The following is a 13,844-nucleotide window of genomic DNA, read 5'->3' as shown; positions in this document are numbered from 1 at the left end:
CATACACCCAAAGTCTAACATTGGTGCATGCCGGAACACATGACAAATGCCAAAAAAAAAACTTGCCATGACATTGAGGTAAAAACCAACATTTCCAAGTTTTTACATAATGGCAGCCCACAGACCGTTTGGTTGGAGACATATTTTCTGCATGAAGACAAGATGAAAAAGGCAAGAAGTTTCATTTCTATATTCCTAAAATAAGTTTGAATCTTGCTTTTCGTGTTTTTTTTTTTTTTGACAATGTTTTTTGACGAATAAATCTTCCTCCAATCAAATGGGAAAAGGCAAAACCATGAACTGCCTAAATAACCAACAAACTGCGCAGAAAAATGCACCAAAACGGAGCTTTCATTTAACAACAAATTTTTCTATTACTCGTCCACCTCATCTCGAACAATATCACCATCCAAGTTGAAACTTTAGTTTGGTATTTCACATTTTATCATGTTTTTCATTATAATAACGAAACTCCATCAATTTTGCAGGCATTCTACTTTTGAATAAATGAGTTTTATAGCATTCCACATTTAATAACATGCTACTATATATATATATTATCAGTTTTACAATTTATTTTAGCATTTTTATGCTATGATAATAGTTCTTATATAAAAACCACATTCAACATAATATACACTCAAGGGTCCCTTGAGGTAAATTCAGTTTTAGCATTATTATATTACTACAATATTTAAACTAGTGAATGACTCCATACTAAGTACGGGGAATCAATAATGTTAAATAATTTATGAAAATGTATGGGTAGATTCAATGCAGATTTCTGAATTCCACTATAGAGCTATAAACATTCAAAATGTCAATAGCCCCACTCTATGTACACTAATGCCTGCCTGTGAATTGGCATTAATTCTGAGCTGGCACCTAGTCCAACTATACTTTGGGCCTAAAAAATTCTGACCCTGGGCTGAACCGTCATTCTCTCTTAAATTTACATTATGTAATCAATATCGTTAAATTTATATTTATTAATATTTTAAATAATTATTAAAATTTTAAGAAATATTTATTTCAAAAAATAGCTTTTCAATAATTATTAGAATATAGATAGTTTTCTTTTGTTATGATAAGTAGAGGGTTAATGATTAAATGAGATTTTATATAAAAAAATGATTAAATGAGATTGATAGAATGTAGGCAGAAGTTTATATTTTTTGCATTTTTTAGGAATGGATTAAAAATGTTGGTAGTGGGTTGTGGACTTTAACATCAACTTCTTAGAAAATGCCATGTGTCTAGCTTTCTAAAAAAAATGAGAAGGTCATGTGTCTGAATGGTGGGGAGTTGTAGCTTGATAGTGGGTTGTAGACTTTAGTAGGAATTTCTCAAAAATTGTCACGTGTTTAACTTTCTAAAAAATGAGAAGGCCACTTGTCTGAATGGTGGTAGTGGGCTGTGGGCTTTAACAACAACATCTCAGAAAAATGCCATGTGTCTAAATTTGAAAAAACCACGTGTCTGAATGGTAGGGGGTTGTAGCCCGAAAGTAGGGGTGTCAATTAGATTAGATTTGGTCCAATCCGATCTAGTCCAATGTGAGTCCATTATAAATGGATCAGGTCCAATCCAATCCAATCAAATGAATGTTTTGGACTAATTTGGATCAATCCAATTCAATGTCTGGACCATCCAATCTGTTCAAATTCATTTTGATTTAGATTGGTTTCAACCCAAACCCGGCCCACTGACACATATATTCTTATCTTATATCAATAAATCAGATATTGGCTTAATCCAACCCAATCCAATATATATTTGTTACGGACGGACCAGGTCCAATCCAATCTAATAAATATTTTGGACTGGATTGATTCAATCCATTATACCTTGTTGGTCCGTCCAATTCATCCAAATTGATTTTCAATTGGACTGGGTCCAATCCAAAACTGATCCATTAACACCTTTACCTGAAAAGCCTTCCTTTAATATATATATATATATATATATATGGGTGATCTTAATGTAATTATTTCAACTCTTACTCCTTAATTTCCCTTGTCACTTTCATTATTTTAATTCTTCACTCTCATCTTCAAATATTTCCAAATGATTGTTGGTCACATAATAACCACGTTTGCACCCATTTGACGATGAACTGAAATCATCGCTCCCACTTGCAACAAGTGGCAAGTTATAGGGAGGCCACTTGACTTGGATGTTCTTACAAACGTTTTGGGCAAACTAGCAATGCACATGCTCTCCCATCTAAGTGTGCGACATGAGTGGGTATGGAACTATGGATTGAGGATTTCTTAGAATTTAAATGGTCCTGAATCGTGGGCTTGGGCCTGGGCCTGGGCCTGGTGATGTATAAATTCTTCATATCAGCTCCCCGATTTGCACCCCTACTCCCATTTATACCTAGTGTCGATTGAAGTTTGGGCTTGACTGCTCTCAAGGTTGAATTATATCTGAATCTTGCCAAAGTTCATATTTAGTTCTAAAACAATGCCTAAACCCAGCAGTAGCCCGCTGAACTTTGGGCTGAGTGTGGTCTGAGTCTGACCTACCCTAGTTGTATCCTTTCTATCAGCAACAAAACGGGGCACTAAGGTCTAGATTAGCTTAGTAGGTAGTAGGTAAACGTGAATTTGATTTTAACTTCCAAAATGCATATGGGTCAAGGTATCCTAAGTTTCCTGTTATATTCTTCTCTTAAGATCAATAAATGATTTTAATGGTTTTCATCTTAACAAATTAAGAAGTTTAATTCATTTTCTAAGAGGTAAAACCTTGACCAGCCTGGTTTCTGGGGCCAAGACCAACCTGAATATGAATGAAATACTTAGATCAACCAAGGATTATGCTCCAGTTGCAGCGTCCGTATGGACCGTATCTGCTATCAATAAAGACGCTTTCCACCTCTACCCACATTTCACTAAACTCACCACAGCCACACATCGGGAACATCTCCAGCTTCGATTCCGTAAGAGTTGTCAAAGAAGATATTTAGTTTGTACTGTATTTGTTTCCTGGGGAAGCAAAACAGGACTCCAACGCCCCTGAATAAAATGCGTTAAATTATTTGCTTCTATTTTCAGGGTTGTACTTTTGATCGATTTCGTGGCAAAACTGCAATATCCCAAAAGTAGTTGAAAGAAATCTTCGGCCATGAAATAATTTTTCGAAAATATATATTGCACCACACTGTAGACTTGTGAATTTCACTGCAATTTTATACAATTAAAAATGACTCCTTAGATGTTTTTTCTGATTAATACTGAATCTTTTGGGAGTTTGTGGCCTTTTGAACCGTTTGTTTTATACAATTAAAAGTGACTCCTTAGATTTTTTTCTGAATCTTTTGGGAGTTTGTGGCCTTTTGAACCGTTTGGATAGTTGATCATGCATCCATGAATCAATCAACAATTGAAAGGTTAATATGGACTTAGAAGTGAACTCCCACTGAATATGTACAGAAGTTTTTGGAGAATCCACCTGCAACTCTGCAAATTCCTATGAAATAGGACGTATATCAAAACCATGCAAATACAGGAGGGAAAATACAGAACTATCCAGTATCCACTCGAGCTACATCTCGATCCCATGCATGTCTGAGAGATGCAGTTTTCTCAAACAAACAACATCGCAGGAGAGAGAGAGAGAGAGAGAGAGAGAGAGAGAGAGAGTTGGGACTTGAGATTTATAGAGATCCAGACCAGAACACGAACTCCAAATTAAAACAAGAAAGAACAAAGGGATATGGGATACAGAGAGATCCATTAAAAGCAGTCTGAATTCTGAAACCGAAGAGAGGGAAGACCTACAGAGGCCAATTAAATGGACACCGAAACGAAAGAGAGGAATTACAGAGATGTGTCCATTGCATTTTAATTAAAACCACGAAGACCCATTAAAAACAATCTAAAACCTACTAATTACAGAAAATTAGGAAAAAGGTTCCCAGATGGGTAGGGATGTGGGAAAAGTTTGGGGTAGAAGATCTGGAGAGGCAATATGGAAGATCAAATACAAGTGAAAAAGGTTCCCAGATGGGTTCCGATTGAAACTCTATAGATTTTTTTTTTTTTTTTTTATCAAAGGAGAGGAGAAGGAGAAACTCTCGGCAATCGAGATGGGTATTTCTCCATAGAGAAACAGAGAACTGATAACGCTTTTCTGAGGATACCCTTGAGAATTTCTCCTCTTTTGGGAACCAAACGAGGTGCTTCTGACTCTGCGCCACCCCTCAGGATGCCACAGCAGCAACCGGTAGAGACGGTAGCAGCTGTACTGTTGGTTCTGATCTTCTGTTGGGTCAAGTTCGTAGCACTGGTTCCGTTTGGTGCCATGATTTGCCAACTGCCTGGTAACAAAAAACAAACATGTATCAGTGAACGTTTGAACCTTCGGAAAATGAGGAGGGACGAAAGTCGAAACTGAAGAAATAGGAAACCGAAAACCTCTAAGATTCCTCTTCTCTCCAAAAGAAACCACAAAACCCAATTTCTGATCTCTGCTGTGAATTCTGAAACTCTAGACCTTCATCCAACAGAGACGCGCTTTCATTCAACCCCTCCCAACTTTCCTTTGCTCGTCCCTTGTTGGCTCATAGTACGTACATGCTCTTGATCATCGATAACCCGCCAACTTCTGAAATATTCTGATATAAATTCAAAATAAATAATAATACTAATAATTTTTGTTAATATAGTCCTTATTTAATGATAGGTAGATCATATGAGGGAGTAGTATTTATTTCCACCATTGTATTGGAATCTAGACATCCATACCCCACCCTTTATTGTCATGATTGTCACGAATACCTATCAAATGGCAAAAAGGAACCCTTCGATTGAGTGAAACACCCTACAGCTCACTTTGTCTCTAGTCTTGGGCAAATTTTCTGATGTTGCTCCATGAAATTGACAAGAAGATGAGATCAAATCACAAAACATTGGATTAAAGGGTGGGCACCACTCCACAGAAATGGTGGGGAGGGATGGGATGGGATGGAATGGAACTTTTGGAACAGCAACTAAGTTACATATATGCTAGTCAAGGTGAGAAGGTGAGAACCACGAAGTTTCCATTTTTGTTTTATCAATGAAGCTGCCAGGAAGAAAGATCACCGAAAGGTTGGTTCTAATTTCTATTCTTTACTTTTCTTTAAAAGAAGACCATTCAACAAAGGTTGGCTCACATCTTACATCCAAGAGCTCCAAGGGGGAATATGAATTCAGGAAGGAATGCTGCCCAAATCCATGATTTCTCAGACGAGGGAATCCTAACCGGCCAAATCCTCAGCCAAATCAGTAACCAGAATGACTTTCTTTCCCTGTAAGAATGACAGAACCACCATATCTTCTAGAGGAGTTGGTAGCAACAATGGATCTAAGCATTGCCAGGTGACTATTCATCTATCATATTAATTATGTAGCCTTCTTTCCCTTAGTTCTATTATTTTGCTTCTTGCCAGCTTTGCAGCAGTCCTGGTACAACTTTTTTTTTCAGGTCCTCTAGTCTCAACAGATCTCAACTCTCTACCTCAAGGTCCAAGCTTTTCCCCTAAAAGCATCAAAAAATTAAAATAAAAATACTTTCTAAGTTTACTTCATTGCACACATTGCAGAAGCTATCATAGAGGAGGGCTCTTGTAGTCTACGGAGGATCAAGTATCACCACTTTACAAGAATTAGCAAAAACAAATTCTTAGTTTCTAGAACTATAAGCATTTTATTCATTCATTTATTTATTTATAATGGAGCTAATAAAATGTTTGAAGGATATATGGAATGACAAAAGAAGTGAACTATAGAAATCTATATATCCCCCAATAGAGAATATATAAAAAAGTGGATTATAGATATTTTTATCCCTTATCTAAGCAACATATAATAGACATAAAAAAGGGCATATATGTCCGTTACTCTCACTCTAAAAACTGTCCATTCATATGTGTTACAACTATATGCCCCAATCAACTCTTACAATTGATATCTATATCTATACTATATTAAAAGTACAATTGATATCTATATCTATACTTATAATTAAAACTTTTTTTCACTAAAATACCTCAATTTTTTCTTTAAGACAAAAATATAATTTGAATTGCTATTTTGCATCCCATTCAAATCTCTTTCATTAAGATCATGTTTGGTAGCACTAAATAAACTTTTGAAAGCTGAAAATATTGTTTTTTCAGGTCGTTCGGATGCATCATTGAACTGTTCCTTTGGATGCCGAAAATCTCATAACCGTTCAGTGATTAAGATACCTCCGAGCGCATTCGGAGGTAGCGGACGAAACTTCACTTCCAACTGTGCCCAAAATCTCAAAATCGCCTACACTAACGGTGGTGACTGGTCTCCCCACTATTCTTGAGTTTTGCATTTTTCTGTTTGTCCCATGTTTTTCAATGACCCGTGACCACCATCTAGTTTTTTGGTTGATGAGGGTTGATTTGGCCTGCCAATTCTAAAGCACCACGTGGCATGTCTTAACTATTAGATTACACTTCGGTGCCACATGGGGCAGGTGGATGGAGTTGAGACGACTTAGGCTGACTTACCTCCGAGCTGAGGAAGAGCGATAGATCGCTTCGTGGAAGGGTGGCACACACACCAACTCTGGATCTCCAGCCCACAGGAACTCTATCTATGCCTACTCACAAAACACTATATCCCATGAATTGGGAATATCTCCCCTGTATAATATTATGTAAAAGATGAGATATTCTCTATGTGTGATTGCGATTAATGTGGGCAGAGTTCTCGTGGGCAGAAAATCTGGACTCACACACACCACCTCGAGAGGACAAGCCAAAGACCTCAGAGGCCAGCATGACTTCCCCAACCTAGGCAGATGAAGACCTGAGTAGTGAGAAGAACTTCTGGGGTACCAACCTACCGACCAAGTGGCCGAATGTTCTTATCCAGAATGTAGCATGTCAACTACCCAGTACACATATCTCCGGTTCCTGCACAATTCAAGAAGATCGTATTTGGATCACCGCCAACATGGAAGAAAGGCACTCCAAAGATAACAGACCGATAAGGCAGACTGTTCCCGGGTATCTCAAACACGGAATACGGATCCTGACATCTATAAAAAAGGACGTCAGAAGGTACTTGTAATCTGTTCCAACTATTCACCTTTTGCTCTTTTTCATGTTCTCATCGCTGACTTAAGAATCCGAGTACCCAATTCAAGATTGAGCTCTTTTTCATGTTCCTGCCCACCAGAACTCTACCCATATTTATCATAATCATATATGGAGAATATCTCATCCCCTGTATAGTATTACGGGGGGGAGATGTTCCCAATTCACGGGGATAGTGTATTGTGGGTAGGCGTGGGCCGATCTCATCAGCCCATCCGTCCGTGCTGTTATCCAATAGGGAGATCAGCAAATTCCTGCTACAACACTGGTCTCCCCACTATTCTCTTATCCCCTGTGACTGTCTTCTGTGTTTTTCGGTTTATTCTTTACTTTCCGGTGACTGGTGACCACCGTCTCATTTTCTAATTTCAATCTTTTCTCCCCTATATCAAGTGACCACTGTGTTCTGCGTTTTTCGGTGACCAGTGACCACCTTCTCATTTTCCCGTCTCTCCACTATTCTCTTCTCCCCTGTAGCTAGTGACCACTTTGTTATACATATTTTGGTTCCCCTCTAGTTTTTTCTTGCGCACGGCAGCCATTCTATTCTGCATTTTCAGAATGAAGAAGAAACTTCTTTTTAGTTTTTTGAAAGAAGAGGAAAAAAAAGAATAAATAGGGGAGAGATGGGGGATGACTAAAGAGGAGAAGGATAAAAGAAAATGAAGGTAGAAAATGAGAAAGAGGGGAGAGGTGGGGGAGAAGAGCGGCTGCCACTACTCTCATGCCACCGCCCTAAATAAGAGATGAGATGGGTGTGCTCAAGTAAAACAATTTGGTAAAAACTTTCCTTATGTGTGCCCCATGTAAAAATGAATCAAAATTTATTTCTCCATGTACCCTATTTTTATCTTCTTCTTGCCACCAAGCACTTTTTTTTTTACTTCATTTTATTTTTTTAATATTTATATTTTAAACTTATAGTTTACCTTTTTTCTCTCCAGAATTCCAATTTTTTCTATAAATAAATTAATATGTTTTTATAATATTTAATAAAATATTATAACATTTGTTCAATTAATATTATTTTTATAATACTAATATTATTATTAATTTTTAATCTTATTTATTATATTTTAATTTATTAATGTTATTGTTTCTTAATATTTATTTTTTATTATTTTATGATATCATAATTTTTAATCATTTTCTTTATTGTTATTTAAATGACAATTTGAGGGGTAAGTTTGTAAAATGCACATTTTTCAAGTGACAAATTATTCAGATAGTCAACAACCCCACTATATTTGGATGCCTACAAAAGCAAAAAAGCAAATTTTCTACTTAATTTTTAGAGCTTTTTCAAAGGTTTTTCTGCTTTTCAGACTTCACACTTCAAATTTACTGAACACCACGTACCTAAGTCTTATATTTAAGGTATTAACTATCCCATTCTTTCTTATTAAATCCTATATCTAAGGTATTTTTCTCACCAATAAATTCTACTAATTAGATCTATATCTAATATTTTAACAATATAAAACCCATGTTTCTTTAAACTGGCCCAGAGATAAGACTATTTTTCCATCCAAGTGGTGAGTAAAAATTCAACCAAAAGTTCAAATGGGTCAACACATGATGTCATGGTAAAATAATAAAATTTTTAAAATAGAAATAAGTACAAAAATATAAAATATTTTGTAGAAAAAATTGGGCATACATTTGTTTATATTAATATGAAAAATAAGTAAGATATTCGTAGGCCACAACTCATTCTTTTCCCTTTTGGCTGTAAAGTTACATTTGTTTATAGTGCAACTTGCACTAATACAAATACGAAAGAGTGCAAATTTGGGTTCATTCTTGTTATAGGATTTACTTCTCTTAAGCCTCGGCTTCATTTTCAAAGCACAGGAACAAAATAAAGTAACATCCATTAAAAAAATGAGCTGGAATTTTCTTTCAATTCATCTACACTCATATTTTTACACGGTACATTGCAAACAAATCAAGCCTTAACTTGTATTTGTTTGCAATACAAATTTGAATGAGAACAAATTTTGGTCTTCATTCCATTTGCACCCATCTGTTTGTGATTATTATTTGCACCCTTACCTGATGCAAAATTTGCACATTTTGACTCATTTGCATTTATTAACAAAGCAAATTTTACATCTAAAAAACGATGCAAGATTTACACCACATCATTCCACCTTAATTCTCTCATATGAAGTGGTATGTGGAGAACAAATCAGTTTACTTCCAACCTTGCTTATAAACCTTCTCGCCGTCTGATGTTTCTTTCATTTATTTAAATTGGGGACCCCATCATCTTACTTCTACTTTACATCTTACAAACAAATAAAATAAAGTCATGGACCTAAAACAAAAGCAAGGCAGACACATAACCCAGCCTCGGCCTAGGCTTACGTTTCAAGCCCTCAACCCAAGCTGACCCAGGCCCAGGCCCAATATATAGCCCTTTATTACTAGTGTATATAGGGATGGCAATTTCTCCCATAAAATCAGGGCCTGCCCTGCCCCGCCTCGAACGGGGCAGGGATAGGGAAAATAATTTTTCTCTGAATTGGGTATGGGGTGGGGACAGATTTTATATATAATTCCTCGAACTCGCCTTGAATCCGAAGATAAATTAATAAAATATCTCTAGGTTTAATATTGATATTTAAAATATCTCTACGTTTTTCTTAAATTTTTAAAATACTAGGATCCCATAATTTTATTTTTGAATTATCCCTAAAGTATTATAATTCAATTCTAAAATACCCCCAAACTCATATATCCTATGTATAAATTGTCCAAAAAATAGATAATTTTTAAGTAATTGCCTTGGAGCGGAGAAAATTCGGGGATTCTCCGTCCCCAATGGGGAATGCATGCCCCGCCCCGCCACTAGGACGGGGCGAGTACGGGGCAAGGTATTGTGACTTCGGAGCAGGGACAAGGAGGGGGTGCCCATTAAATAAAATAAAAATTATTGGGTAAATTACAAAGACCCCATGTACTATGGGATCTGTGAGAAAGACCCCCCTGTACTTTGTTTTGCAAAAAAAGACCCCCCTGTACTATGACTAAACCTATTCATGGGCCGGGCCGGGCTTTTTCTCTTTATTAACATAAATTTTTCAGGCCCGAGCCCAGCCCGACCAATGGGCCTAAAACTTTGGCCCGAGCCCGGCCCTCATAAAAAGCCCAAAGCCCAACCTGGGAGTCTGAGCGCCGGTGCCCTCTGAGGATTGAGAGAATGGTGCCTGCTGAGTTTGCCGATTCCTAGGAGTCTGAGAGTGAGAATAGAAACTGAGAAAGTGAGAAGATAGAAGATGACAACAATGTCAGCCAAAGAGAGAGAGAAAGAGAACTCACCGCTCGAGAGAGAGAGAGAGAGAGAGAGAGAGAGAGATGATCTAGATCTGGTGGCACTAGTCGTCGGTGCCTGAGTTCGCAAAATGAAAATGGTGCGCCTGGATTCTGGTGGCACCAGCTGGAGAGAGAACTAAGAAGATAGAAGACCTAGTTCTAAGAAGAGAGAGAACTGAGAATTAGAAGAAAGAAGATGAAAACGGTGCTGGCTGGAGAGAGAGAGAGAGAGAGAGAGATCACCACCGAAGAGAGAGATGACTACTTCTGGTGGCGTTGGCTGCCGGTGACTGAGTTCGTAGGTGTAGCTGGGTTCGCCGGTTTTGAGAGTTGAGAGGGAGAAATGAGAGCCGCTTCTAAGAGTGAGAGTGAGAAAGGAGAATGGAAAGAATTTTAAGTATTTAGGATTAGGGTTAGGCAGTTTAGGAATAGTCGGGCCGGGCCTTTTTAACAAGTCCCAAGCCCAACCCGTAAAATAGTCGAGCTCGGTCTTTTAGGCCCGAGGTCAAGCCCGCGGACTAAAACACATGCTCAAGCCCGTATGGGTTTCAGGCCGGGTCAGTCCGGTCCGTCGGGCTACCCGGCCCATGAACAGGTCTAACTATGACCATGAGACAAAGACTCCCTTCTGTTAACTTTCCGTTGAATTCCACCGTTATAATATTTTTTAATCTCCATATTACCCTTCTAATAACTATTTGTACAATTAGGAGAAAAATATTGTTCATCTTCTTCCCCAAATTCGCGATGCACCGAACAACATTCTCACATTTCTCTCTCTCCCTCTCCCCCGATCTCTCTTCTTCCCCTTCCCTTCTCTCCTCCCCTTTCTTCCTCCCACGACAACACCTTCCAACCTATTTCGTCAAAAATCATCTTCACCACCGTTCCATCGGGTAACATGTCATCCTCGCTGCCTCTTGGTGAATGGTGTCCCGGGAACCAGTGGGTATAGCCTCATGCTCTCGCAAAAAGATGCATGAGTTTAAACCATATTCTTCACCTAAGGGTGACTTAGATGAAGCCTGCAATCTGGAACACCCGGACTTCGATGAGTCAACTAGAGATGAAGCTTGCAATCTGGAGTAGGGTGCAAAAGAGCTTCTTGAACGTGTACTAACTTTCCTCCCTCTCAAACCTTCTTGAGTCTCCGTTCTACTTGTAAGCGCTTCAATTTCTTTGCTCTTCTCTGTCTTTTTATCTCCATTCACTCTTCTTCTCAGCTCGGAGTTGGAGACAAAACCCAAGCTCATCCACACTTCTCTTTTCTTCTATTTTCTAACCCTAAAATTTACCACGAGTTCATTCACTTTGATTTTACGCCGCCTATGTGGCGCACCCTCAAACTACCCTCGTCCTTCGCACCATCCCGCCTTCTCTCCACCTCCAACAACCTCCTCTACTCCTCCCCACGATTCATCTACCTTCTTTGTTCAAAATCCCCTATCTAGATACTCAAGACTCATCGAGTTTCCAACCCACCCTTTCTCATTCAAATCGGTCTCTCTCGTCCCCTCATCGTCAAACGGATACAAGATGGTTGTGCTCTCTTCTAGGTCCTTTTCGAATTCTGTTTTCGTTTATGACTCAACCTCCAATTCATGGAGCCGATTCAAGGGCTTTTGCCATATTCTTAGCGAGAATTCTCACTAGGAAGGGATATTCTATAATGGGCACCTGTATTTTATGATTATGAAGCCATTCTCCATAGTGGGTTTTGATTTGGAGATGGGGAAGTGGGCAAAGTCATTCTCCACTGTGGGTGGCTCCTTTTCAGAAAAAGGGTAAGGAGTAATTGACATGGGAATTGAGGATTTGGATGATGTCCTATGATTGGTGTTGTCAGAGCTGACATGAGAATTGAGAATTTGGATGATGTCCTGTGATCAATACAAAGATGGAAAGTAGGGGTGTTCCAAACATGCCCACAGGGCGACCACCACCGCTAGACCAGTCCATTGGTCCACCAACATCTCCTTTGTAGCAATCACTGTTGCTGCAAAGCTGGTCCAGTCGAGTGGAATCTGGGTTAGGAAGCCGTAATTTCTATAGCATCCACCAACCGACCCCAATCTCGGCGGAGTCGAATATGGGTTCGGAAGAGCTGGGACTCTTCATCACTTGGTTGTTTCTAAATCAGATGCCACTATGGTATGGCCAAGATTGAAATCTGATGAGCGAAGTCCCTCTGTTGCTGCCCAATAGAAATTGGATGCCATCGCAGTTCGCTGTTGGAAAGACGAAACGCCAATCTTTGTTAACGGAAATTGCCGAAGATTAGACGTTCTACATTTTTCATCAAAGAAAGTCAGATTTTTCTTCCACTGCTGCTGTTCGTGTATAGTAAATTTGGGGAAGAAGATGAACAATATTTTTTCCTAATTGTACAAATAATTATTAAAAGGGTAATATGGGGATTAAAAAATATTACAACAGCATATTTCAATGGAAAGTTAATAGAAGAGGGTCTTTGTTGTTGACGGTGATAGTAGAAGAGGGTCTTTATAATTTATAATATGTAAATTAATAAATGTTAAAAATAATATATAGGTGACTCCCACTTAAAATTTCCTTTTTTAAGATAAAAATACTAATAAATAGGTCCTACTTGAGATTTTCTATTTTAAGAGGAAAATAATAGGTGGGTCTCTCTCCCTCCTCTTCTTCTTCCTAAACCCATGTTCATTGTCATTTCTAGGCGAGCTAAGGACGTTTGCAGTGGTTCCTCTGCTTGCACTATAGAAGATGATATCTATTCTTGGAGATGAAGAGAAAATGGCACCATATTATCAAACTGGTTGTATTGAGGGGTGTCAATTGGACTGGATTTGGTCCAATCCGATCTAGTCCAATGTGAGTCCATTATAAATGGACCAGGTCCAATCCAATCCAATGAATGTTTTGGACCAATTTGGACCGATCCAATTAAACGTCTGGACCGTCCAATCTATTCAAATTCATTTTGATTTAGATTGGTTTCAACCCAAATCCAGTCCATTGACACATATATTCTTATCTTATATCAATAGACCAGATATTAGCTTTTCAACCTGATGCGGCACGATCCGGGCACTCCTAGCTGGCTGTTGACTGGCTCCTTGTTGGCAATGGACGGCACCTGAGAAGATGGAAAGAAGGATTTCCGGGGATTTACCCGGTGGGAATACTCCGAAGCTTAAGTCAGAATGTTGGGGAAGGAGAAAAAAGAGAGTGCGGAAGCTAAGAGTGTAGGTCGCGCTTTATCACTGTGCTCGAGAGATGAGCTCGCGAGCAAGTAAAGACTCAGGTTGAGGATATGAGAGTGTGGAAGTATTCAAAAGTCTGAGAGAGCCCTTCTCCTTTGCCTCAGAGGCTTTTATAGGGGAGCTACTGTCAAATCGGGTGTAACCGCCACTAGGTC

General features: G+C 38.6%; 1 pseudogene across 1 annotated transcript; it reads left to right on the top strand.

Annotated features, from left to right (window-relative positions):
• The first annotated feature begins 5,127 nt into the window (after positions 1–5,127).
• On the top strand, positions 5,128–13,655 carry LOC109115729 (F-box/kelch-repeat protein At5g43190-like; annotated as a pseudogene). The gene is made up of 2 exons (XR_002023433.2): positions 5,128–5,369; positions 6,170–13,655. The product of XR_002023433.2 is annotated as an F-box/kelch-repeat protein At5g43190-like (transcript).
• The last annotated feature ends 189 nt before the right edge of the window (positions 13,656–13,844 follow it).

This window comes from Nelumbo nucifera, chromosome 4 (assembly GCF_055504915.1).
Source record: "Nelumbo nucifera cultivar China Antique chromosome 4, China Antique-T2T, whole genome shotgun sequence".
Taxonomy (NCBI): domain Eukaryota; kingdom Viridiplantae; phylum Streptophyta; class Magnoliopsida; order Proteales; family Nelumbonaceae; genus Nelumbo; species Nelumbo nucifera.
Note: the sequence above shows the minus strand (reverse complement) of the source record. Positions and strands in the feature narration are given on the sequence as shown.